The sequence below is a fragment of the Somniosus microcephalus genome, chromosome 10, assembly GCF_052327205.1.
Source record: "Somniosus microcephalus isolate GS21.2 chromosome 10, FLI_Smic_1.0, whole genome shotgun sequence".
NCBI classification, from domain to species: Eukaryota; Metazoa; Chordata; class Chondrichthyes; order Squaliformes; family Somniosidae; genus Somniosus; species Somniosus microcephalus.
Genome location: NC_140996.1, coordinates 94,594,906 through 94,620,289, shown reverse-complemented (window position 1 = coordinate 94,620,289; position 25,384 = coordinate 94,594,906).

Sequence of the window (25,384 nt, the reverse complement as noted above, 5' to 3'; positions counted from 1 at the left end):
AGGGCAACAGTACACGTAGAACAGTTTGCCTCAGGGCTTCCATAACAGCCCCAGAATTTTCCATCAGTGCATGGCAAACAGTTTAAAGGAGTTCAGCCAGCCCAGACAGTTGGTACAATATGTGGATGACCTGCTTCTCTTCACCGATTCGAGAGAGGAGCGTGGCCCACTATTGGCCGAACTGCTGGAGCTGCTTGGGCAGAACGGTTTTAAGGTAAACCGCAAGAAAGCGCAGATCGGCCAGCAGGAGGTGAAATTCCTAGGCCTGACCATACGCGCTGGAGAAAGGGCCATAGATAAGGCTAGGAGAGAAGCAGTACAAGAGTTACCAGTACCCAACACGGTGACGGGTGTGAGGTCGTTTCTAGGGCTAACCGGGTACTGCAGGGACTTTATTGAGGACTATGCAGCCACAGCGGCCCCTCTGCTCCGACTCCTACACAAGGGAATGGAGTGGCTCTGGGATGAGGGTTGCCAGGCAGCATTTGTCAGGCTCAAAAATGACTTGCAGACTGCACCAGCTCTAGTGGCTATAGATGTGGGGAAGGAGTTTTTCCTGGAGTATAGTAATCTGGGATGTAATGCTTAAGTTATCCACCAGATGGAGACAAATATTAAGGGATCATATTTACCAGTATTAAGGTACTGTCCTGGCATACCACTTATTAAGGTAGTGGCATTGCATTCTGGGTATGACTCAGAGGTTGATCCTCCATCTTGGTGATTGCACAGTAAGAAATAGAGTGTGTTTGCTGCAGCTGTAAGAGCTATGTTCTCAGCTACATATGTATAATTAAACAGTTGAGTTTTGGTTACTGAAGTCTGGCTTATCTCAGTTTCTGACCTTACCACTCGGATATCACATTTGGCGACGAGGCTGAACAGATCTCATCTTGAAGAAGGAAAAATAAAAGGAAAGCACTGAATCAAGGAATCATGGCTGCTATGGTAGGACAGCGCTCTGCTTTTGATGTTCAAACGCAGACCTGGAACGAATACTGTGAGTTGCCGGAGCATTTTTTTGTAGCAAATGATATAGTTGATGTCGGAAAAAGGAGAGCTATTTTGCTCACTTCTGTGGGAAGTCAGATGTATAGTTTGATGAGAAACTTATGCAGTCCTAAAAAGCCTGGAGACATTACCTTTGCTAACTTAGTGGCCTTGCTAAAGGAACATTTCAATCCCAGACCGAGTGAGATTGTACAGCGTTTCAAATTTAATTCATGGAACAGGAAACCGGGAGAGGCTGTTAGATTATGTAGCGGTGTTGAGAAAACTGGCACATGATTGCAATTACGGGAACAGTTTGAAAGACATGCTGAGAGATAGGCTTGTTTGCGGGATAATGGATGCTCGAATGCAAAGGAGATTATTGTCCGAGACTGGGCTTACATATGAAAAAGCGTTGGAACATGCTCAAGCCATAGAGACAGCTAACTGAGATGTAAAAGAAATACAAGGTTCAGACTGGGCTACTACGAGACAAGTTGGAGGTCCGGTTGTGCACAAGTTAAATTTGAGTCAGAAACCACAACATGAGCATAAAGGCATGTTATAGATGCAATGGAGATCACCTGGCGAGGGAATGCAGGTTTCTGGAGGAAAAGTGCCACAAGTGTGGAAAAAAAGGACACATAAAATGTGCATGCAGAGCAAAAGGCCCCGGGGAGGGTTACAAACCTAAAGGGGGAGGAAAGCAAAACCTAGTAAGAGAAGTGAAAAAACAGGGAGCATATCACATCAGTGGAGAAGCTGAGAAAGAAGACGACATGTTCATATTGCATAGTATGGTAGAGGACATTCCAAAAGTGGATCCTATCACTTTGCAACTGACAGTAAATGACTCTAAGGTCAACTTTGAGGTGGATACCGGATGTGGTGTTACCATAAGGAACAGGGAAGAGTACTCAAAATTGTGGAACCGTGCAAAAGTTCCAGAGTTAAAGTCTTGATCTATGCAGCTTAAAACATATACCGGTGGACGAGTGGCGACATTGGGTACAGCTACTGTAACTGTGAAACACAGGGACACTGTGGAACAGCTACCTGTAGTTGTAGTATCGGGTTCTGGACCAAACTTGTTAGGTCAGGGCTGGATACGAGAACTTAAATTAGATTGGGGAGCAATAAATCAACTAGAGGGAGGCAAACCATTGTCTTTGCAAGAAGTGTTGATTGAACATGAGAACGTGTTCAAGGAAGAACTTGGAACATTTAATGGCCCCCCAGCTAAGATTTATGTAGACAAGGAGGCACTGCCAAGGTTTTTTAAACAACGACCTGTGCTGTATGCCATGAAACCGAAGGTAGAGGCTGAGCTTGACCGTCTTTTGAGAGAGAACATTCTGGAACCCGTGAAATGTTCAGAATAGGCAGCTCCCATTGTACCTGTTTTAAAACCGGACAATTCGGTAAGAATCTGTGGAGACTATAAATTGACAGTAAATAGGGTGTCTAAACTTGAACAGTATCCTATTCCTAAAACTAAGGATCTTTTTGCAAACCTGGCTGGAGGGAAGAAATTCACGAAGCTGGATATGAGTCATGCATACTTGCAGGTTACACTAGATGAGGAATCCAAGAAGTATGTAACCATAAATACACACAAGGGTTTGTTTACCTATAACCACTTGCCATTCGGTGTCTCATCTAGTCCAGCTATTTTCCAGAGGACTATCGAGGGTGTACTGCAAGGGATTCCACATGTTTCAATCTATCTGGATGACATTCTGGTGATGGGAAGAACCGACCAGGAGCATCTGAGCACTCTGAGAGAGGTACTACAAAGATTGGATAAGGTTGGCTTACGGCTCAAGAGGAGTAAGTGCACTTTCCTGGGGAATGAGGCCGTGTTCCTGGGACATAGAGTGGATGCCACCGGGCTCCATCCAATCAAGGAGAAGGTACAAGCACTGCAGGAGGCCCCAGCTGCTACAAATGGGACTGAGTTAAAAGCTTACCTGGGACTGCTAAACTATTATAACAGGATTTTACCAAACTTGGCAACTGTGTTAGCACCTCTTCACAAGCTTCTGCGCAAGGAGACACAGTGGCTGTGGGAAGAGGAACAGAGGGTTTCACAAGTACATATATGGCAGGAAATTCACCATATGCACCGATCATAAACCTCTTCGGTCTCTTTTCAATGAAATGAAAGCAGTACCACAGATGGTGTCACCCCGGATCCAGAGGTGGGCAGTGACGTTAAGGGCGTATGAGTATGTCATCATTTACAAGGCGGTCAAGTACCATGGGAACGCAGATGCCTTGAGCCGTCTTCCACTACCAGGTACACCTATCCGTGCAGCTCCAGAGGACAGAGTTTTGATGTTGGAGGACACGGATACGGCAATTGTGACCGCAGAACAAGTAAGGACTTGGACTGGTAAAGATCCAGTACTGTCTAGAGTCCGAGAATATGTGATGAGAGGTTGGCCACAACATCCGGAAGGGACTGATTTCATACCTTACAGTGTCAGGAAGACAGAGCTGAGTGTGCAGGATGGTTGCGTGTTGTGGGGAGCTCGAGTGATTATTCCACAGCCAGCACGACAGTCTATCCTAGTGCAACTACATCAGTGTCATCCTGGAGTTTCACGCATGAAAGCCTTGGCAAGGAGTTACTTGTGGTGGCCAAAGCTAGATGAAGAGATAGAAAATCTAGTCAAGACATGCAGCACTTGTCAAGTGCACAGGAAGGCACCAGCAGCGGCTCCTCTCCACCCCTGGGAGTGGCCGGATAAACCATGGAGAAGATTACATGTAGATTATGCGGGTCCATTCATGGGAAAGATGTTCCTCATAATCATTGATGCACATTCCAAATGGATGGATGTGTATCCTGTAAATTCTGCTTCATCTACTGTTACTATAGACTGCCTGCGTAGGAGTTTTAGTAACCAAGGGATACTGGAGATCATAGTAAGTGACAACGCCACGTGTTTTGTGAGTACAGAAACAAAAGAGTTCATGAGAAACAATGGCATAGCGCACGTGACTTCAGCTCCATATCATCCGTCTTCAAATGGACTTGCGGAGAGAGCCGTACAAACATTTAAGGAGATGATGAAAAAAAGTGCGGAAGGGAGTTTGGCAGCAAAAGTGTCACGAGTTCTACTCAGCTACAGAATAACACCTCAATCTACCACAGGACTCTCTCCTGCTGAGTTGTTGTTAGGACGTCAACTACGCTCCACTCTTGACCTGGTTCACCCAGATCTAAAAAGGAAGGTGGAAAACCGACAAATCAAACAAAAGGAGAACCATGACAGAAGGACAAAGAGCCGCAGTTTTGGAGAAGGAGATGCGGTCCTTACCAGGAATTTCAGTTATGGTCCAAAATGGATTCCTGCATCGTAGACTCAATGACCGGTCCAGTTTCATATACGGTCATGGTGGGAACTGGTCAGGTCGTACGCAGACATTTGGATCAGATACTGACCAGACAAGGGGAAATCGAAATGGAGGTTCCAGAGGAGATGTTGGAGGACAAGTTGGCCCCCAGTTATCCAAATGCATCGGTGGTACCACCACCATGAACAGAGCCAGTTCCACCTGGACCCCTTCATCAAGAGGAAACCATCGTAGCAGAGTCAGATACTCTGAGTACTGCTCAGGAGCAGCAGGTGGCTCTACCACAACCAAGCAGAGACTTGACTGTAAGACATTCACCAAGGCCTCACAAGCCACCAGAGAGATTGATATTGACCTGCTAGATTCGTTCAGTATGGACTATCGTTAAAGGAGTTTCCTTATGGGACTTTTGAAGAATGTTGTTAAGAAAATAATGTTCAACTTAAGAGGGGAGAGATATAGTAATCTGGGATGTAATGTTTAAGTCATCCACCAGATGGAGCCAAGTATTAAGGGTTCACATTCACCAGCATTTAAGGTAATGGGTCATGTATTCAATGTCCTGGTACACCAGTTAATATGGTAATGTAGCATTGCATTATGGGTATGACTCAGAGGTTCATCCTCCATCTTGGCTCGTGCAATAAGAATTGTGTGCCTTGCCTCCAGCTTGTAAGAGCTATGTCTCTCTGCTACACCGTGTAAATAAACAGTTGGGTTTTGTTCCTAATATCTCGCTTCTCTCAGTTTCTGACCTTACCACTCGGATATCACAGTTTCTATGTAATCTCTCCTCATACGTCATTCCTGCCATCCCAGGTATCAGTCTGGTGAATCTTCGCTGCACTCTCTCCATGGCAAGAACATCCTTCCTCAGATAAGGTGACCAAAACTGCACACAATACTCAAGTTGTGGTCTCACCAAGGCCCTGTACAACTGCAGCATGACATCCTTGCTCCTGTACTCGAATCCTCTCACTATGAAGGCTAACATACCATTTGCATTCTTAACCGCCTGCTGCACCTGCATGCTTACCTTCAGCGACTGGTGCACAAGGACACCCAGGTCTCGTTGCACTTCCCCTTTTCCCAATCTATTGCCGTTCTGATAATAATCTGTCTTCCTGTTTTTGCCACCGAAGTGGATAACCTCACATTTAATCACATTATACTGCATTTGCCATGCATCTGCCCAATCACCCAACCTGTCCAAATCATACTGGAGTTTCTCTGCATCCTCCTCACAGCACACACGCCCACCCAGCTTTGTGTCATCTGCAAACTTGGAGATATTACATCTAGTTCCCTCGTCTAGATCATTTATATATATTGTGAATAGCTGCGGTCCGAGCACCAATCCCTGCGGTACCCCACTAGTCACTGCCTGCCACTCGGAAAAAGACCCGTTTATTCCAACTCTTTGCTTCCTGTCTGCCAACGTGTTCTCTATCCAAGACAGTGGACAGTACCCCCACAGCACACGCCATTAGTTAGACTTTTTCTGCACCCCTAAGCTCGAACAAAGATTGCGCTGTAACTTGCTGGAAGTGCGAGATGATAATGGCACAGCGAGGGCAACGGGGCATTTGGGACCTTAGTGAACAATGGGACCAACGGTCTATCTCATTAACCAATGAGATATAAGGATTGAGATAGAAGCAGAGGAACAACAGAGAAGGAGGGTGAATTAGAGTCAAATCAGGTATGGAAAGAGAAATAAAGAGAGGGAACAAAAGATTGGATTAAGAGAGAGAGAAAAAAGTAAGAAAAAAAATTTAAATTTTAAATTTAAAAAATTTCTAACAACAATCTAGTACATGCAGGAATGAGTTCCACACATTTAAATATTCCCTTTCTGGGCCATCGAGATTGATTGAATTGCATTAACAATTATTACGTTGTTAAAAGAATACTAACACTATTTATTATGAGCTGTAACTATCCGAGGTGAGTTTAATGGGCAATTAATGTGTAAATCCAGAAAGTTCTTAAAAATAACGGGGAAGCTAAGAGTGAGACATAGAAACATAGAAGATATGAGCAGGAGTAGGCCATTCAGCCCCTTGAGCCTGCTCCGCCATTCAATGCGATCATGGCTGATCATCCAAATTCAGTACCCGGTCCCTGCTTTGTCCCCATACCCCTTGATCCCTTTAGCCTTAAGAAATATATCCAACTCCTTCTTGAATATATTTAATGAACTGGCCTCCACCGCCTTCTGTGGTAGAGAGTTCCACAGGTTCACCACTCTCTGGGTGAAGAAATTCCTCCTCATTTCTGTCCTAAATGGCCTACCCGTTATCCCTAGACTGTGTCCCCTGGTTCTGGACTCCCCAACCGGGAACATCCTTCCTGCATCTAGTCTGTCCAGTCCTGTCAGAATTTTATAAGTTTCAATGAGATCACCTCTCATTCTTCTAAACTCCAGCGAGTACAAGCCCAATTGACCCAATCTCTCCTCATACGTCATTCCTGCCATTGTGCGAAGCAAACAGCGGACCGGTGCTAATTGACAAGGTGTGTGGGGGGTTAAAATTGCAAAAACTGGCAGGCGGGCCCAACCCCGCCTCCATCCCACCTCCAAGCAATTTTCATTAAATCGTGTCTACTGGTCTCGTCTCCGTCCCGCCTCCAAGAGGCGGGATAGGCCGTTAAGGCCCTTTAGAAGCACTAAATTGCCTCTTTAATGCCATTTTGATAGGCCTTGGTGATTTTAACCCTTTTCTGACGTGAAGCACGCCTGTTCTGAAACACAACAGTGAAACCTGGTGGTAGCACAATTGGATTGCTGACTATTAGCTGCAGCTTCAACATTAAATATGATATTTGATCAGCCATCATTTGCAGATGGCAGGACTTTGTTGTCTCAGGTCTGGGGGAGCTTTTAGAAGGCATAACCACAGCTGTGGAAGTTTGGAGCCTGACACCCATCTCCAGTGTGACCTCCTGGGAAACTCCTCTCGCCACCTTCACTGAGCGCTTCCTCAACTGAGGCATATACCAAGTAATCCTAAGCCCTCAATGTGGAAGTCCCATTTGCGAAATGACACACGCCACAACTACAGCAGTAGCCATCAGATTTTTTATTTACAGTAATGTGGCGTACCGACCACAGAAAGGACACAATCCGCTTTTCGGTCCGTAGACTATAAATCAGGCGTCATGCCTTTAAGAAGGATCACACCTTTAAGAAACTCGATCTGCAACATAGTTAAGCCCAGAGCTGGGGAGGGGCAGTCAAAGCTGTGGACTGATGAAAGTCAGTCAGACTTGGTGTAGGCTCTGACGCCATTTTGTGTTCAACATGCAATCTCAAGAATTAAACCTTTTCTGTTGAACCTCTCCGAGTTCAGTATTTTTTGCTAGGAGTACGTAGACTCCTACAGTAATCATCTGATGGCTTTTTAACATAAAACATCAAATTTCACCCCAGTGACTACCCTTATGACTATTTGTGCAGTGTCTTTCTCTTACGCGTGCTCCTACATGGTGCTTCCCCTGTGGCTTCAGCAGATGTGGAGGCCCCTTGCTCACTTTCTTGCTGCTCCTGTCTCGACACCTTTGGCGGGCGTCCTCTGGGGTTGCGAACCTGTGAGGGCTCGTCAACAGTCTGCTGCTCCTGCGGCTGTGCAGGGGTTGAGACGCAGATCTCAGATGGGTGTGGACTCTGGTGGGGCTCTGACCGAGGTCTCTGCAGTGGCATGGAAGTGTGAGCGCTTGGCGAGGAGCCCCCACTTCCTTGATGTCTGCTACCAACTTCCCTCTCATGGGTCAGGTCCCCCTCAGTGCTTGCAAGTGGTTTGAGAGCACCTTGCTGCACATCAGGGGGGCCATGGGGACCTGTATCTGCACTGGCAGTCCTACTCAGAAGGACTTCCATGAAGGTCTGGTTTCTCTGTTCAATAGATGAACATCGCTCCTCCAGAGATGTCATTCTATTCAGAACACTCACCATGTTTTTGGCACTCTGGCGACTTATCACCTCCATGGAGGTTGCCATCCTTTCCATGGTGATGCGTTCATGCGCCAATGACTCCACAAAGGCTCTGCTCATGTTCGCAATGGACTCCTCCATTCACTCCACACTTGCAGCGACCCTGGAGACAAAACCTGCCAGAGACTCCTGCATCTGTTCCTGGAGTTCCAGCACCGCTGATCTTATGGATGCACCCAGAGGCAGCTGAGCCGAGCAGGCAGAGTCCTGCGCCCTCCGCCTAGGACTCTCCAAAGCTGTCCCTGTCTCCACAATCTGCTGATGCTCTTTTGTGAGCTGTGATGCGCCAGGTGACAACACTACTCTCTCTCGTGATGGTTCCACTGAGGTGTGAGTGTCTGCGCTGGTGCTGGGTGCGCTGAATTCTGCTGACGCTGCGCCCTCAGAGGTTGCAGCTTCCTCTGAGGAGTCTGGATGCTCAGGCTCTTCCTCCTGGCTAGTGGGGACGGGTGCTTGCGATGGTCCTGTAGGGGAGTAAAGGAAAGAGTCAGCGATGTGATGCCAAGGTTACATGCACATTGTATATTGCAGATGATCACAAGTCCATCTGTTGGAGCTTCAGAATCATTATCAACAACTCATGCAATGTCATTGAGAGAGATGGAAAACTATTCTGTCAGCAGTTTGCTGTGATGCACCCATCTGTCCGTCCCCCACTTGCGCATCATCCTCCACTCCCACGATCTCCAGGACTGCATCCTCCCAGGGGGTGAGGTGGGCTACTGAGGGTGGCCCTTCTCCTGTCCTCGCTCTTTCTCTCTTATTGTGAGCTCTCTTTTCCTGCAATGAGGGAGACAAGTGGAGGTTGAGTGAGAATGAAGGAGTGAGTGTAGTGAATCCACAGCATAGATGCTTAGAAGGAGACAAAGATGGAGTGATGTGGCAAGAGCAAGGGCCCTCCCTGTGTGGTGTCAGTTGTTTTCATAGTATCACAGTGATAGGGAGTGTGAGGGCTGCATAGTCAAATAGTTAGGTGAATGTAACCATAGAGAGAGAGGGAATGGGTAAGGGTGCATGGATGTCAGTGTCAAGTGGGATGTGGAGGAAGAGATTGCTAAAGCTGACTGCTGGTGAGGAGAGGCAATGTGGATCAGATTGAGGATGATGGGAAATTCACACTCACTTTTCCAGTGCGCAGAACGTCATGAAATCTCTTCCTGCACTGAAGCCAGGTTCTGCGGGTTACTGACAAAGTGTTGACCTCCTCTGCCACCTGGATCCACACAGCCTTGGTTTGCTGGGGAGGCTTCTTCCTCCCTGAAGAAGGGAAGAGCACCTCTTTATGTGCTTTGCTCCCTCCACTAAAGCCTGCAGGGCAACGTCATCGAAGCGGGGTGCAGACCTAGGTCTCTGGCTGACCATTCTTCCTGCAGGTGCCTCTCACTGCAAAGGTCAAATGGTTGGCAGTCTGCAGAAGAAGCAAGGCTTGTTGCAGACCTTAAATGCAGCAGCAATGATGATGTAATCGGAGGCAACTTTTAGACTGGAAAAACTCATTGGCCACGGATTCCCACACGTTGGAACTCAATTGGCCAATTAAGTTAAAATCGCATAATTCTCCCACATCGATTTAGAATCAGGTGGCTAACACGAAATGCGGATTACATGACCCCAGCCTGCCCCAGTATCAAAATCCAGCCCTGTATCTCTTAATCCCTTGAATTTTCTGGCCGATTTGCAGATTAATAACGGCGTGCGTCATTAACATGCTGTTATTTTTCCAGGAAGATTCGTCCCCTTATCTTTTCATGCCATTGTGACTGATAGGGGTTCTCTCACAATTTAGGGAAACCCATATTTTTTATTGTGTTTTTAATGAGGTGTCGTTCGTCCCTTGAATTTTTCTCATGTGGGTTTAGATTCTCTCGTTGGGAGGGAATCCCTCTTTCTTATATGCAGCTAGGGATGCTGTAGTGTATGTACCTTTAAGACAGAACTACTTTTACAGCTCCTGTATACTGTAGTACCGGCAGTGACCACACCTGTATATAAGCCTTGCGCATGCCTCTATACCCCCAGTCTTGAGACTACCCTCCTCCAGTAAAGACCTGTTTATTGTTAAGTTACAGCATCTGTGTGGTTATTGAAAAACATCATACTCGTAGACTCACGGATCTAACAGTGGCGACGAGTGTCGATTCGAATCTACCTGCAACTCTGCATTTCCCTTCGAGGATTCACTCCGGGAGGGCGGTGTAAGAAAGTCGAGGCCAGGAACACGGGCGTTGACCACGAGCAGCCGCCCAGTCGTCCGGCAGAGAGTGAACATTGCAGGAGAGGCTGTGGAGAGCCGGGCTTGGTTCCCCAGCCACGACGATCAGCAAGAGACTGACGACAGGTCCAGCGCAGACCCTTCCCGGACAGCGGCGGCTGGAGCCGACCGATGGTGGAGAGAAAGCCGAGCAGCGTCGACGGGGTAAGACAGAGGGTGAAGCGCACAGGGCGCAGCCGGGGGTTGAAAACCGAGCGGCGTCGAAAGAAAAAAAAAAAACGGAGAGAGAGAGGGCAGAGCACAGCCAGGGCTCAAGGGCTGAACAGTGTCCGTGGGGAGAAGAAGGGAGAGCGCGGGAGACGCCATTGAGCCGCGGAGAAGAAGGAAGAGCGTGGGAGACGCCATTTTTAGAAGCCGCAGCGGAGAAGAAGGGCGAGCGCGGGAAGGAAGGAGAGTGCAGGAGACGCCATTTTGTGCCAGCGGAGAAGAAGGTGAAGCGCGGGAGACGCCATTTTTAACAGTTAAATCACACCCAGGGATGCCGAAGAGTGGCAGTATCTCTACGTTCGACAATGAAGTCGAAGATTGGGCGACATATGTGGAACGTATTGAGGTGTACTGCAGGGCGAATGAAGTGCCAGATGCTAGTGAAGCACTGGTTTTGTTAAATTCCATGGGTGCAAAAACTTATGGGTTACTGCGAAATCTAATAACCCCAGAGAAGCCGGTGAACAAGAATTTCGAAAGCATAGTAGAAATCCTACAGGACCACTTAAACCCCACACCGCTGCTGATAGCAGAACGATTTAAGTTCCATAAAAGGAACCAACACAAAGACGAAAGCAATGCTGAGTACCTAACGGAACTGCGCAAGCTATCGAAACACTGCCAGTTTGGAGCGGGACTAGCAGATACGTTAAGGGACAAGTTTGTGTGTGGGCTACAAAGTGAAGGAACCCAGAAACGGCTTCTATCAGAAAAGGATCTTACGCTGGACAAGGCTTTCAGTATGGCAGTATCACACGAAGCAGCCGCAAGGGGCGCTGCAGAGATACAACGGAGACCGCAAGAATATGGCACCAATGAAATGTCCTATGGAACAGGGAAGTGCTATTGCTGCGGCAGAACAACACATGACCAGAAGGATTGTTGGTTCAAGGACCAAGTGTGCAGACAGTGTGGAAAAGCAGGACACATAGCAAGAGTCTGCAGGTCTGGGAAGAAAACCAACAGTAAGCAATCTTCACATGGGGATGTATGTAAGAAGTCACACAACACCAGGTTATAGTCCAACAGCTTTATTTGAAATCACAAGCTTTCGGAGTGCTGCTCCTTCATCAGGTGTGATAAATGGCACATTACCTGTAAACATCTGACATGATTCTCTGACTATATAAGCTGTGTCTTTATGCATTTCTCCACTTCACCTGACGAAGGAGCAGCGCTCCGAAAGCTTGTGATTTCAAATAAAGCTGTTGGACTATAACCTGGTGTTGTGTGACATCTTACATTTGTCCACCCCAGTCCAACTCCGGCATCTCCACACCATGGTAAAGGGGATGTTAGTGATTGTGGGGGACATTGGTGATGGGGGCGCTGTTAGGGGTGATCGTGGAGATGGGGCGCGTGTTTACAGATAAGCTTGTTGGGATGAAGGACTCCTGCTCCTCCTGGCCAACTAGCAGTATTGTAAAGCCACTTACCTGATGGAGCCAGCCCTTCTCGCTTCCGTTTACTTGCCCAGGAAATCTGGCCAACATGGGTTAAAAATGTAAAACCCTGTAAAAATGAAGGCATGCAATCTCCTTAAAAGGTTTCAACAACCCACCCGCCCCTCGTCCCACCTCCGTTAAAACAGGAAGTGGGCAAGTTCGAGGCAGATTGGATTCCTGTTTCAGATTTTTAACTTTTAACCTTCCACCTGACACAAACCCACCAGTTTTTGTGGATTAAAATTGCCCCCACAGGGTGAGAATAACACAGAGAGAGTGAAAAAACAGAGAGGAAAATTAACAAAAATGCAGGAAAAGATTAACAGGGAGAAAAACAGATAGCGATGGAGAGAGAGAGAACAGAGGGGCAGAGATAGATAAAGAGAAGCAAAGAGAGCGAGAGACAGGCAGAGAGGAAGAAAAGGACAGGAAACAAAGAGGAAAATGGGGAGACAAACACAAGTGAACCACAGAACTAGCCTTCCAGACCCCAAAACCTCTTGACATGGCCCTAATACCAGGTACCTCCAGGATAGACAAATTAGCCACACCATTGTTGAAGTCTCCCTTGGCCCCCAAATATTTGCCATACAGGGAGCCAAAAGCATCACAAGCAGCTCTAATGGTGCCACCATATCAGCCATGCATTGCAGGCTCAAAATCTGCCTTGAGCACTCCCTTTCCTCATGCCCAACCAAACAAGTAAATAAAGGCCCGCAGACATATCTGTAAGACTTCACTGAGAAAGAAAGCATTGACGTCTTTAACATAGAAAAATGGTCCCACCTGTACAGATAAGTTATAATCAGTGCTATGCTCCACACCTGAAATCTTAAGCGAACAACATCACAGGAGATCAACCCATTGATTTAAAATTCATACGGAAGTCAAATAAATCTGCAGAAAATCCCCAGGCTTCATCTGTCTACCACCGGTTGAGTTCATTTTTTAATCTACTTAAAAGTTTAACTTCAATAGAGACAGCAGTAACAAACATGAATCAAAGAAGACAGACAGTACGATAGATTTACCTTGAGCACCCATTCAAAATAAACGTACTGACTTTTTTGGTGATCAACGATAGGTCATCGCTGAGTCAACTTGCAATGATTACTTCACGGCCATTGATCCATCAGTGATAATGTCATAATGCACTGAGGGTTCTGACCATGGCACATACTGATGGTAAAACAGAAATGATAACACAATGTTAATAACAAACATGAAGTTGATTGAAAGGCTGCTGTCTCACATTAGGTGTTAGCTGTGGTTCAGTGGTAGCACTCTTGCCAATGAGTCAGAAGGTTCCTGGTTTAAGTCCCACTCCAGAGACTTGAGCACAAAATCCAGGCTGACTTAGGGAGTACTTAGGGAGTGCTGCACTGTCGGAGGTGTTGTCTTTTGGATGAGGCATTCAACCAAGGTCCCGTCTGCTCTCTCAGGTGGACGTAAAAGATCCCATGGCAATATTTTGAAGAAGAGCAGGTGAGTTCTCCCTGGTGTCCTGGCCAATATTTATCCCTCAATCAACTTTCTTTCTTAACAATGTGTAGAACCGCACAACTACACGAGAGCTATACTATAACATATAACTTGCATCAATCCACACCTTTGGAAAGCATGTAAACTTCTTGCGCAAAATAAATATATGTTTTAAAAAAGCACACTGATGCAAATACAACATCAAATAAATCCTGGACTTAAAACATAACAATAAGATCCTTGCTGAAAAACTTTTATCACACTTCAGACTAGGCCTAGAAATTCAGTTGTTAGTGCCAGCCGCTAGCGCCTTAGGAGGAGGAGAAGTGGGGCGCTAAGCGGCTAGCGCCCGGGCGCGGCGTGATCTGCACCTCTCGCGAACTTCACTCAAGATTTAGCGGTGGCGCAAAACCGCAGCACCCGCTCAGCTGCTCGTGCAGATCCTGACGTCATTCCATGGTGCAACGCCCTTGGTGCGCCCCGAACCGGAACTTCAGTGGCGCCGCCCTTCTGTGCGCCTGGCGCCCCCAGCGACTGGTAGAGGGGAACGGTTCCCAGTCGCTGCGGGGCGCGGGGGCGCTAATTAAAGTGGACTGCTCCTGCATTATAAGTGGCAGCCATTTTGTTCCACTCCTTCTTTGTGAGAGACGGATATTTGGAGAGAGACAAAGGGAGAGAGCTTTCCGGTTTGCCTCAGTGCTCGCACAGGTACTTCTGGCTTCAGGCCAGAGCTTTGCACTTGGATTTAACTTTCAGTGCCATAGCCTTGAGTCGCCACATATAATGGGGGCTGCAATGGGTGGAAACGTTGGCTTACTGCATTGTATTCAAAGGGCTCAGAGACGCCGTGAGAGAGTGTCAGTCATGGCCAGATGGAGAAGGGCCAACAGGCGTCGGCACAGGAGGCCTTACCCACGCAGGGTATACCGCCAGCAGTTCTCATATCTGAACATGTCTGAGGAGCAGTGTGTTCGGAGGCTGTGATTCAGAAGGGAGGTGGTCACTGAGATCTGCCACCTGCTTCGCAGAGATCTGCAGCCACAGCTGAGGAGCAGGATGTCTTTGTCGGTGGCAGTGAAGGTGACGGTGGCTCTCAACTTCTATGCCACCGGCTCCTTCCAATCCGCTACTGGGGACATTGCCAACATCTCCCAGTTCGCGGTACATTGCTGCATCCACCAGGTGACCAATGCCCTTTTCAGAAGGAGACGTCTGTACGTCTCCTTCCCCATGACCCTGGACAAGCAGCAAGGGCGTGCAATGGGATTTGCAGGAATTGCGGGCTTCCCCATGTTCCAGGGCGCCATTGATTGCATGCATGTGGCTTTGCGGGCACCTCTACAGAATGCCGAGGATTACCGCAACTGGAAGGGCTACCATTCGCTCAACGTGCAGTTGGTGTGTGACCACAGGCAGCTCATACTAGCTGTCAATGCCCGCTTTCCAGGCAGCAGCCACAATGCCTTCATCTTGCGCCAGACTTCTGTGGCAGACATTTTCGAAGCCCAGGCTCACCCACGAGGATGGCTTCTCGGGGACAAATGCTATCCTTTGTGCACCTGGCTGATGACCCCACTCCGTGCGCCCAGCACCCCTGCTGAAGAGCAATACAATGACAGCTATCAAGTAACCAGGAACATGACTGAGCACACAATCGGCGTGCTCAAGCAACGGTTCCGCTGTCTGGATCGTTCTGGAGGAGCCCTACAGTACTCGCCTGAGCAAGTCTCCCATTTCGTGGTAGTGTGCTGCATGCTGCACAACCTGGCTATCCTCAGGACTCAGCCACTGCCAGCAGACATTGGAGGACCACCAGAGGAGGAGGAGGAGGAGAAGGAGGAGCACCAAGACAGGAGGGAGGCACAAAGTGCAAGGGCTGTCCGTCGGCGGCTTATTGCAACTCGGTTCTAGGCCCCCTCTCAGGGAATGGCTTGTGCCAATGAAAGAAGATGAATGGAGCTGCTCTGCAAACCTCAGCCAGTCAAGGCAACAAATAGTTCAAAATGCAAACATGGACAATGTGATTAAAGAAATTTTTTTACTGTGCAAACTCTGTGCACTTCCCGCATGACAAACTAATTCAGAGAAACCCCCCAAAAAACAGTCAGAGACATAACTGGCTCTCACAACCTTCAGAAAATGAAAAAAACAGTTAAACAAAAATGACCATGATCCTCGGCCTTTATAAAAAAACAAACACAACAGTCTCGGCCTTCATCTATAAAAAAACAAACACAACAGTCTCGGCCTTCATATATAAAAAAACAAACACAACAGTCTCGGCCTTCATCTATAAAAAAACAAACACAACAGTCTCGGCCTTCATATATAAAAAAACACAACAGTCTCGGCCTCATATATAAAAAAACACAACAGTCTCGGCCTTCATATATAAAAAAACCTTCTCGGCCTCATATATAAAAAAAACATTTGGCCACACCTTCTACTTATTCCCCTGCGAGGGTGATCTGCCTCGCTTCTGCGAGTGGCCCCTTCCCACCCTGCAGCTCCTCCTCAATGGGACCCCAGTGGCTGCAGCAAGGCTGGGGGAAGGCTGCTGAGGGTCAGATGATGAGACGGCCGATGCCCTTGGGGGACGGCCTGGATCAGCTCTGGGCCTGGAGGGCCCGGCTGCTGATTGCTCCAACTCTGCTTGGGCAGCAGCAGTCTGTCCTATGGGCGGTGGCAGCTGCAGTGGAGGAGTGACAGTGTTGGCTGCAGGAATGCTGCCAACCTGACAGAGCACAGGCACTCCCTGGTTGGCTGATACACTGGCACTCGCACGGGCCAGCACTGCAGCATGTGCAGCAATCTGCTGAAGCACAGACTGCTGGGCTGCTGCGGCGTGGTGAGGGCCCCGTCGATGCCTGGCCGATCCAGCGAGGGTGGCAGCAGTTAGTGTCCTTGTGGCCCTGGTCTGTGTCTGCATCACACCAGCCAGTGAATGCACGGCACGACTGAGCACTTGGCCGGAAGCCGCCTGTGATGCAGCAAAGTCCTGCTGACTCCTAGCCTGTGCTGCCGTGAAGTCCTGCAGACTCCTTGCCTGTGCTGCCCCGAATTCCTGAGCACTCCTTGCCAGTGACTCTATGGAGTCAGGCATCCTTGCCACTGCAGCCATGAGCTCAGTGTGCCTGCGCTCAGCCTGGGCGCCCATTTCAGCAAGGAGCCGCACCTCCTCTGCGCTCACCGTAGCAGGACTCGAGGCTAGACTCTCCCTCCGGGGAGAAGGCCGCCGAGCTTCCCCACCCCTTCCGCGTTGCTGCAGCCCGCTGGGCCCCGGAGCTTCACTCTCCTCAGACCCTTCCCCCATGCTCCCCTCCAGGGAAGACGTGTCCCCATCATGGCCATGGGCTGCCTCGGCTGAGGGTGGCACTGATGGGCCAGCTTCCTCTTCCTCCTCCTCGATTTCAGAATCAGACACAGTGCCAGCTTGAGGGCCCACCTCCTCACCTGGCGATTCAGCATCTGAAAACAGTGAGGCATAAGAGTTGCTTTAGAGTGAGGACAGGGCAGCAGCAAGGGAGGCATGAGTGCTGCTATGCACTGCATTGGTTCGATAATGGCAAAGGATGCTGGTGTGAGGCGCAAGTGGAAAGAGAGAGGTCAAAAAGGTGATGACCTTACCATTGTTGCCCAGAACAGGGTCAGCATCTCCACTGACGATGGGGTCAATCAGCCGGCCTGCCATAATGTGCTCCACACGCTGCTCCAGGTCACTGAGCTCTTTGAGGTCAGGACGGCCTTCCCCGGTCCGTTGCCGCTGCCTGCGATTGTGGGCCAGCTTGCCCTGCAAGAGAAAGGACGGCCTCTAAGTACAGTGTCAAGCCCTGATCTTGCCTGCACTGCCTCCCATGGTGGAATAGCCCTGACAGTGTCAAGCCCTGATCTTGCCTGCACTGCCTCCCATGGTGGAATAGCCCTGACAGTGTCAAGCCCTTATCTTGCCTGCACTGCTTCCCATGGTGGAATAGCCCTGACAGCGTCAAGCCCTCATCTTGCCTGCACTGCCTCCCATGGTGGAATAGCCCTGACAGTGCCAAGCCCTCATCTTGCCTGCACTGCCTCCCATGGTGGAATAGCCCTGACAGTGTCAAGCCCTCATCTTGCCTGCACTGCCTCCCATGGTGGAATGGCCCTGACAGTGTCAAGCCCTGATCTTGCCTGCACTGCCTCCCATGGTGGAATAGCCCTGACAGTGTGTAAAGTGCTGAATGTGCAAGTGATTTTCATGAGAGTCCCATAGCTGCTGGATGAGGGCTGGGCATTGGGGCTTTCAGGTCCCTTTGGCCATAAAGTGAGGTGCACATGCAGGAATGAGGAGGATACTGGAAAGGGTACTCACCCTGACAACCCGAGTAAGGTCATTGAACTTTTTTCTGTATTGCGTTGGTGTCCTGGGGACCATGCTGTTGGAGGTCACCCTGTTTGCCACCTCCCTCCAGGCTTTTCTATACTCGCTGGGCAGCGGCTTCCTGCCACTATCAGGGAAGAGGACAAGTCGCCTGCGCTCCACTGCGCCAACCAGTACCTTCAGGGCACCCTCGCTGAAGCGCTGCACTCGTTCCCTAGCCTTCTCCATAGTCGTGGGCGTTGAACTGTTGAAGCAGCTATGTTCAGGCCTTGATTCAGGGCTGCAGTGTGCAGGGCATGGCAGCCAAACAAATCCACCCTCCCCCTTTAAGAGCTGACCGGCGCCAGCGTGTCTGCCTTCACTCAGCAACTCGCCGCACCTGCGCTGCGCCCGCCCTCGGTGGTAGCGCCCCGGCTCGCCGGCTTAGCGCCTTATGATAGTCGTGCATCGCCTGCTTTAGCGCAGCAGCAACCTCTTGGGGCGATGCAACTGAATATCGGCGAAGGTGGTGCTAAGTTGCGCCGGGCGCTAAATTTAGCGAACGCCCGGCTGTAGCGCCCCAAACGTGGCTATACTGAATTTCTAGGCCTACGTCTCCAGTCACTATCACCCAAGGTCAAAATTACCCACATTTTTTCTAATTTACATCAACAATCTGGATTCATAAACTCAATGCAAAGTGGTCAAGTGCACAGATGGTGCCAAGCTAGGGGGGAAAACAACAAGTCAGAAGAAACAGTCAACAACCTATAAAAAGAGCCAGATAAAATCTGTAAATGGGAAGAATACTTGCAGAGTAATTTAATACAGACAAGTGTGAGGTATGGCACATCAGAAAAAGATTGGCAACATAGATGCTGTATGAATGGTGTAACTCTATGAATTGTGTAGATATAGCTATAGGTGAGATTGTGAGAGATCTGGATGGTAGTAGACTCAGCACTGAACACGTCTAGTAAATGAGGAGCAGCAGTCATAAAAGCAAACTATATTGCTAAATCAGCAGAGTATATATTAGAGGATGTTATACCTTGAGATCCGTGGCCAATATTGGTCACCAAAACACAAGGGAAACATCCAAGCTTAGAGGTAGTGCAAAACAGTGGCTCCAGGCTGAACCCTAGTATCAGAGGATTGAGCTCTGAGGTGACGACTGCAGAAAGTGGTGCTCTTTATCCTTGAAATAATGCAACTGAGAGGGGCCTATAGAAATACACAAGATAATAAACAGTGTAGAAAGGTAAATCCCGAACAATACCTCAAGATAAGCCATGACAGTAGGACAATGTGGCCTACCCTCAAAATGGTGTAAAGTGAGCTTTGTACTACTGTCAGGAAGAATTTCTTTATCTAAAGAGTGGACTTCCAGGTTCAATAGTAGAGGTGACATTCTAAGAGTAATTCAAGATGTAGTCAGATGTTGTGATGGGTGTACTGCTATTTTTTTCTGTCTTGACAGAGGAGCTAAGATGTCCCAAATATTTCCTTGTCCATTCTTATATTCTGTTCTTGTGACTTCCATTGCCAGGTCTTACTTTGGTTAGTTTTTTTTTGTGTGTGCAAAAGTGAGGGAGCAGATACAACAGAATGACAACAAAAGATTTATTTGTTTTGCAGTAGCTTCTGCCCAACAATCCACAAACCTAAAGTCCCTTGGGTGAAGTGGACACTTGTATTTGCCATTGTTCACAAATCTCCGCCACAAAAGTGCAATGAACGTGATGCAGGCCTTAGGTGATGCATTACACCAATAAGTCGCTTTGTTCATTCATCTTTGGCACCAGTACAGAATAACTTACAGATAGATAAACAAAAGCAGTTGGCGTATCAATAAACTGATCACCATTTTCACCTAATAGTAATTAGTTCAAAAGCCACAACACACTAAATGTTCCCTAGGGTATGTCTCAGATTCCAGTGAGATTTAAGAAGATGAGTTATATACATTTTGAACCTCTGAAGTAAATTACAACAGGCATTTCATTGCAAATTCTATATTCATTGTGTATTAGGGAACTCTTTTGGCAGTATGAAAACATTGACGACTGAGGGGGTAACCTTTCTGGTTTCATTACCTGTTAAGGGCTCTTGATAATGTATTTCAGATGAAGACTGCACACCGATCTGTCTGAATCCATTGGTTGAATGGTGATTATGATTGACTTGAATAACGAGAGTGCCACTGTGAGAAAAACAATAAACATAGCTGGGCTGTTTTTCCCAGTACCAGTTAACTAAGCATCCTTTATGTGTGAGCCTGAAGAATGAATGTCAGTGAGCTGCTCTATCGAGGGAACCATCACAACAGGGTGAATAGCCAGTTGTCGAGGTGCATATAGGCACCAACGATATAGGTAAAAAGCGGGATGAGGTCCTAAAAGCGGAATATAGGGAGTTAGGAGATTAATTAAAAAACAGGACCTCAAAGGTAGTAATCTCAGGATTGCTACCAGTACCACGTGCTAGTCAGAGTAGAAATAGAAGGATACTTCAGATGAATACGTGGCTAGAGGAATGGTGCCAGGGGGAGGGATTCAAGTTCCTGGGACATTGGGACCGGTTCTGGGGGAGGTGGGACCAGTTCAAACCGGACGGTTTGCACCTGGGCAGGGCCGGAACCGATGTCCTAGGGGGAGTGTTTGCTAGTGCTGTGGGGGAGGGTTTAAACTAAAATGGCAGGGTGTTGGGAACCTGAGCAGGGAGACAGAGGAAAGGGAAACAAGGATAAAAGCAAAAGATAGGAAGGAGAAAAACAAAAGTGGCAGTCAGAGAAATCAACGGTTTAAATCAAACGTGGCCACAGTAAATAATAATTCTAATAGGTCTAAGAGCATTAAAAAAACAAGCCTGAAGGCTTTGTGTCTTAATACGAGGTGGATTAATTGGCTGCGCAAATAGAGGTAAACGAATATAATTTGGTTGGGATTACGGAAACGTGGCTCAAGGATGACCAAGACTGGGAACTCAACATCCAGGGGTATTCGACATTCAGGAAAGATAGGCAAAAAGGAAAGGGAGGTGGGGTAGCATTACTGGTTAAAGAAGGGATTAACACAATTGTAATGAAAGATATAAGCTCTGATGATGTGGAATTTGTATGGGTAGAATTGAGGAATACTAAGGGGAAAAAAACATCAGTGGGAGTGGTATATAGACCTCCAAACAGTAAGGCGGAGGTTGGGGATGGCATTAAAAGGGAAATTAAAGAAGCGTGCAATAAGGGCACAACAGTCATCATGGGTGACTTTAATCTACATATAGATTGGGCCAACCAAATTAGTAACAATATTGTGAGGAGGAATTCCTTGAGTGTTTACAGTATGGTTTCCTGGACCATTATGTCGAGGAACCAACCAGAGATCAGGCCATCTTAGACTGGGTATTATGTAACGAGAAAGGATTAATTAGCAATCTTGTTGTACAAGGCCCCTTGGGTCGGAGCAATCATAACATGATCGAATTCTTCATTAAGATGGAGAATGAAGTAGTTGACTCAGAGACTAGGGTCCTCAATTTAAATAAAGGAAACTACGATGGTCTGAGGAGCGAGTTGGGTAGGATTGATTGGGGAATGGCACTCAAAGGGTTGGCGGTGGATAGGCAATGGCAAACATTCAAAGACCGAATGGATGAGCTACAGAATTTGTTCATCCCAGTTTGGCATAAAAATAAAACAAAAACGGTGACTCAACCGTGGCTAACAAGGGAAATTAGGGATAGCATAAGATCCAAGGAGAGGACACATAAATTGGCCAGAAAAAGCAATAATCCTGAGGATTGGGAGCAGTTTAGGATTCAACAAAGGAGGACAAAGGGATTAATTAAGAAAGGGAAAATAGAATATGAGAGTAAGCTTTCAGGGAACATAAAAACTGACTGTAAAAGCTTTTATAGATATGTGAAGAGAAAAAGATTGGTGAAGTCAAGCGTAGGTCCCTTGCAGTCAGAATCAGGGGAATTTATAATGGGGAACAAAGAAATGGCAGACCAACTAAATACATATTTTGGTTCTGTCTTCACAAAGGAGAACACAAATAACCTCCCAGAGATGCCGGGGAACATAGGGTCTGATGAAAGGGTGGAACTGAAAGAAATCAGCATTTGTAGGGAAATGGTGTTAGGAAAATTGATGGGACTGAAGGCCGATAAATCCCCAGGGCCTGATAATCTACATCCCAGGGTACTTAAGGAAGTGGCCCTAGAAATAGTAGATGCATTGCTGGTCATCTTCCAGAACTCAATAGACTCTGGAACAGTACCCATGGATTGGAGGGTAGCTAATGTTACCCCACTATTCAAAAAAGGTGGTAGAGAAAAAGCGGGGAATTATAGACCGGTAAGTCTGACTTCGGGAGTGGGGAAAATGCTAGAGTCCATTATAAAAGATATAATAGTAGAGCACTTGGAAAGCAGTGACAGGATCGGACAAAGTCAACATGGATTTACTTGCTTGACTAATCTACTGGAATTTTTTGAGGATGTAACTGGTAAAATAGATAAGGGAGAACCAGTGGATGTGCTGTATTTGGACTTTCAGAAGGCTTTTGATAAGGTCCCACATAAGAGACTAGCATGCAAAATTAAGGCACATGGGATTGGGGGCAAGATATTGACTTGGATAGAGAACTGGTTGGCGGACAGAAAGCAAAGAGTTGGAATAAACGGGTCGTTTTCCGAGTGGCAGGCAGTGACTAGTGGGGTACCGCAAGGATCGGTCCTAGGACCCCAGCTGTTCACAATATATATTAATGATCTGGACGAGGGAATTGGATGTAATATCTCCAAATTTGCAGATGACACAAAGCTGGATGGGAGGGTATGCTGTGAGCAGGATGTCGTGAAACTCCAGTACGATTTGGACAGGTTGGGTGATTGGGCAGAAACATGGCAAATGCACTATAATGTGGATAAATGCGAGGTTATCCACTTTGGTGGCAAAAACAGGAAGGCAGATTATTATTTGAATGGCAATAGATTGGGAGGAGGGGAAGTGCAAAGAGACCTGGGTGTTCTTGTGCACCAGTCGCTGAAGGTAAGCATGCAGGTGCAGCAGGCGGTTAAGAAGGCAAATGGTATGTTGGCCTTTGTAGCAAGAGGGTTCGAGTACAGGAACAAGGATGTCTTGCTACAGTTGTACAGGGCCTTGGTGAGACCGCACCTTGAGTATTGTGTGCAGTTTTGGTCGCCTTACCTGAGGAAGGATGTTCTTGCCATGGAAGGAGTGCAGCGAAGATTCACCAGGCTGATACCTGGGATGGCAGGAATGACGTATGAGGAGAGATGGTGTCGATTGGGCTTATACTCACTGGAGTTTAGAAGATTGAGAGGGGATCTCATCGAAACCGATAAAATTCTGTCAGGCCTGGACAGACTAGATGCAGGAAGGATGTTTCTGATGGCCGGGGAGTCCAGAACCAGGGGTCATAGTTTAAGGATAAGGGGTAAGCCATTTAGGACTGAAATGAGGAGGAATTTCTTCACCCAGAGAGTGGTGAACCTATGGAATTCTCTGCCACAGAGGGCGGTGGAGGCCAGTTCATTAAATATATTCAAGAAAGAGTTGGATATATTTCTTAAGGCTAAAGGGATCAAGGGATATGGGGAGAAGGCAGGGACAGGGTACTGAATTTGGATGATCAGCCATGATCTCATTGAATGGCGGAGCAGGCTCGAAGGACAGAATGGCCTACTCCTGCTCCTATCTTCTATGTTTCTATGTAAACATGAGAACACAGGGATGTACAGGACCAGAAAAGGTCCTTACAGTCCATGTGGCCGGTCCAAGTGGCTAGTAAATACCATAGCCACAATACCTCTCATATCTCTTTAACAAATGTTTCTCCAGGTACTTATTCAACTCACTTGCATTTATTGATATAATCAATGTTCACACCTGCCTTGTTAGTCCATTAAATGCATTCACCACCCTTTGTATAAATTAGTTAAATCTAAAATGAAAACGAAAATGCTCAGCAAGTCAGGCCTCATCTGTGTTGAGAGGAAGTTAGGTTTAACGTTTCCGTTCCATGAACTTTCGTCAGAACCTGTTTAAAATGAACTTTCTTTTCACGCTACCCTTTCTAAGTTTTGAGCTGTGCTCTCTTGCTGTACACCATAACATTAATCTTTTCCACAGCCTTTAAGATCTTGAATACTACAGTAAGATCACCCCCGAGTCTTCTATTTCCTCGTGCAAATGTCCCAGTTTCCGTAGTCACTTTCCTGAAGGGATCGCTGAACCTGATATGATTCAAATTGGGCAAAATTAATGCATTGGCATAACTGTAAAATTTAGGTCATTCATAGAAGATAGGAGCAGCAGTAGGCCATTCAGCCCCTCGAGCCTGCTCCGCCATTTAATGAGATCATGGCTGATCATCCAAATTCAGTACCCTGTCCCTGCTTTCTCCCCATATCCCTTGATCCCTTTAGCCTTAAGAAATATATCTAACTCCTTCTTGAATATATTTAATGAATTGGCCTCAACTGCCTTCTGTGGTAGAGGATTCCACAGGTTCACCACTCTCTGGGTGAAGAAATTCCTCCTCATCTCTGTCCTAAATGGCTTACCCCTTATCTTTAGACTGTGACCCCTGGTTCTGGACTCCCCTGCCATCAGGAACATCCTTCCTGCATCTAGTCTGTCTAGTCCTGTTAGAATTTTATAAGTTTCGATGAGATCCCCTCTCATTCTTCTAAATTCCAGTGAGTATAAGCCCAATCGACCCAATCTCTCCTCATACGTCATTCCTGCCATCCCAGGTATCAGCCTGGTGAATTGTCGCTGCACTCCCTCCATGGCAAGAACATCCTTCCTCAGATAAGGCGACCAAAACTGCACACAGTACTCAAGGTGTGGTCTCACCAAGGCCCTGTACAACTGCAGCAAGACATCCTTGCTCCTGTACTCGAATGCTCTCGCTAAGAAGGCCATCATACCATTTGCCTTCTTAACCGCCTGCTGCACCTGCATGCTTACCTTCAGCGACTGATGCACAAGGACACCCATGTCTCTTTGCACTTCCCCATCTTCCAATCTATTGCCGTTCAGATAATAATCTGTCTTCCTGTTTTTGCCACCAAAGTGGATAACCTCGCATTTATCCACATTATACTGCATCTGCCATGCACCTGCCCAATCACCCAACCTGTCCAAATCATACTGGGGTTTCTCGGCATCCGCCTCACAGCACACACACCCACCCAGCTTTGTGTAATCTGCAAACTTGGAGATATTACATCTAGTTCCCTCGTCTAAATCATTAATATATATTGTG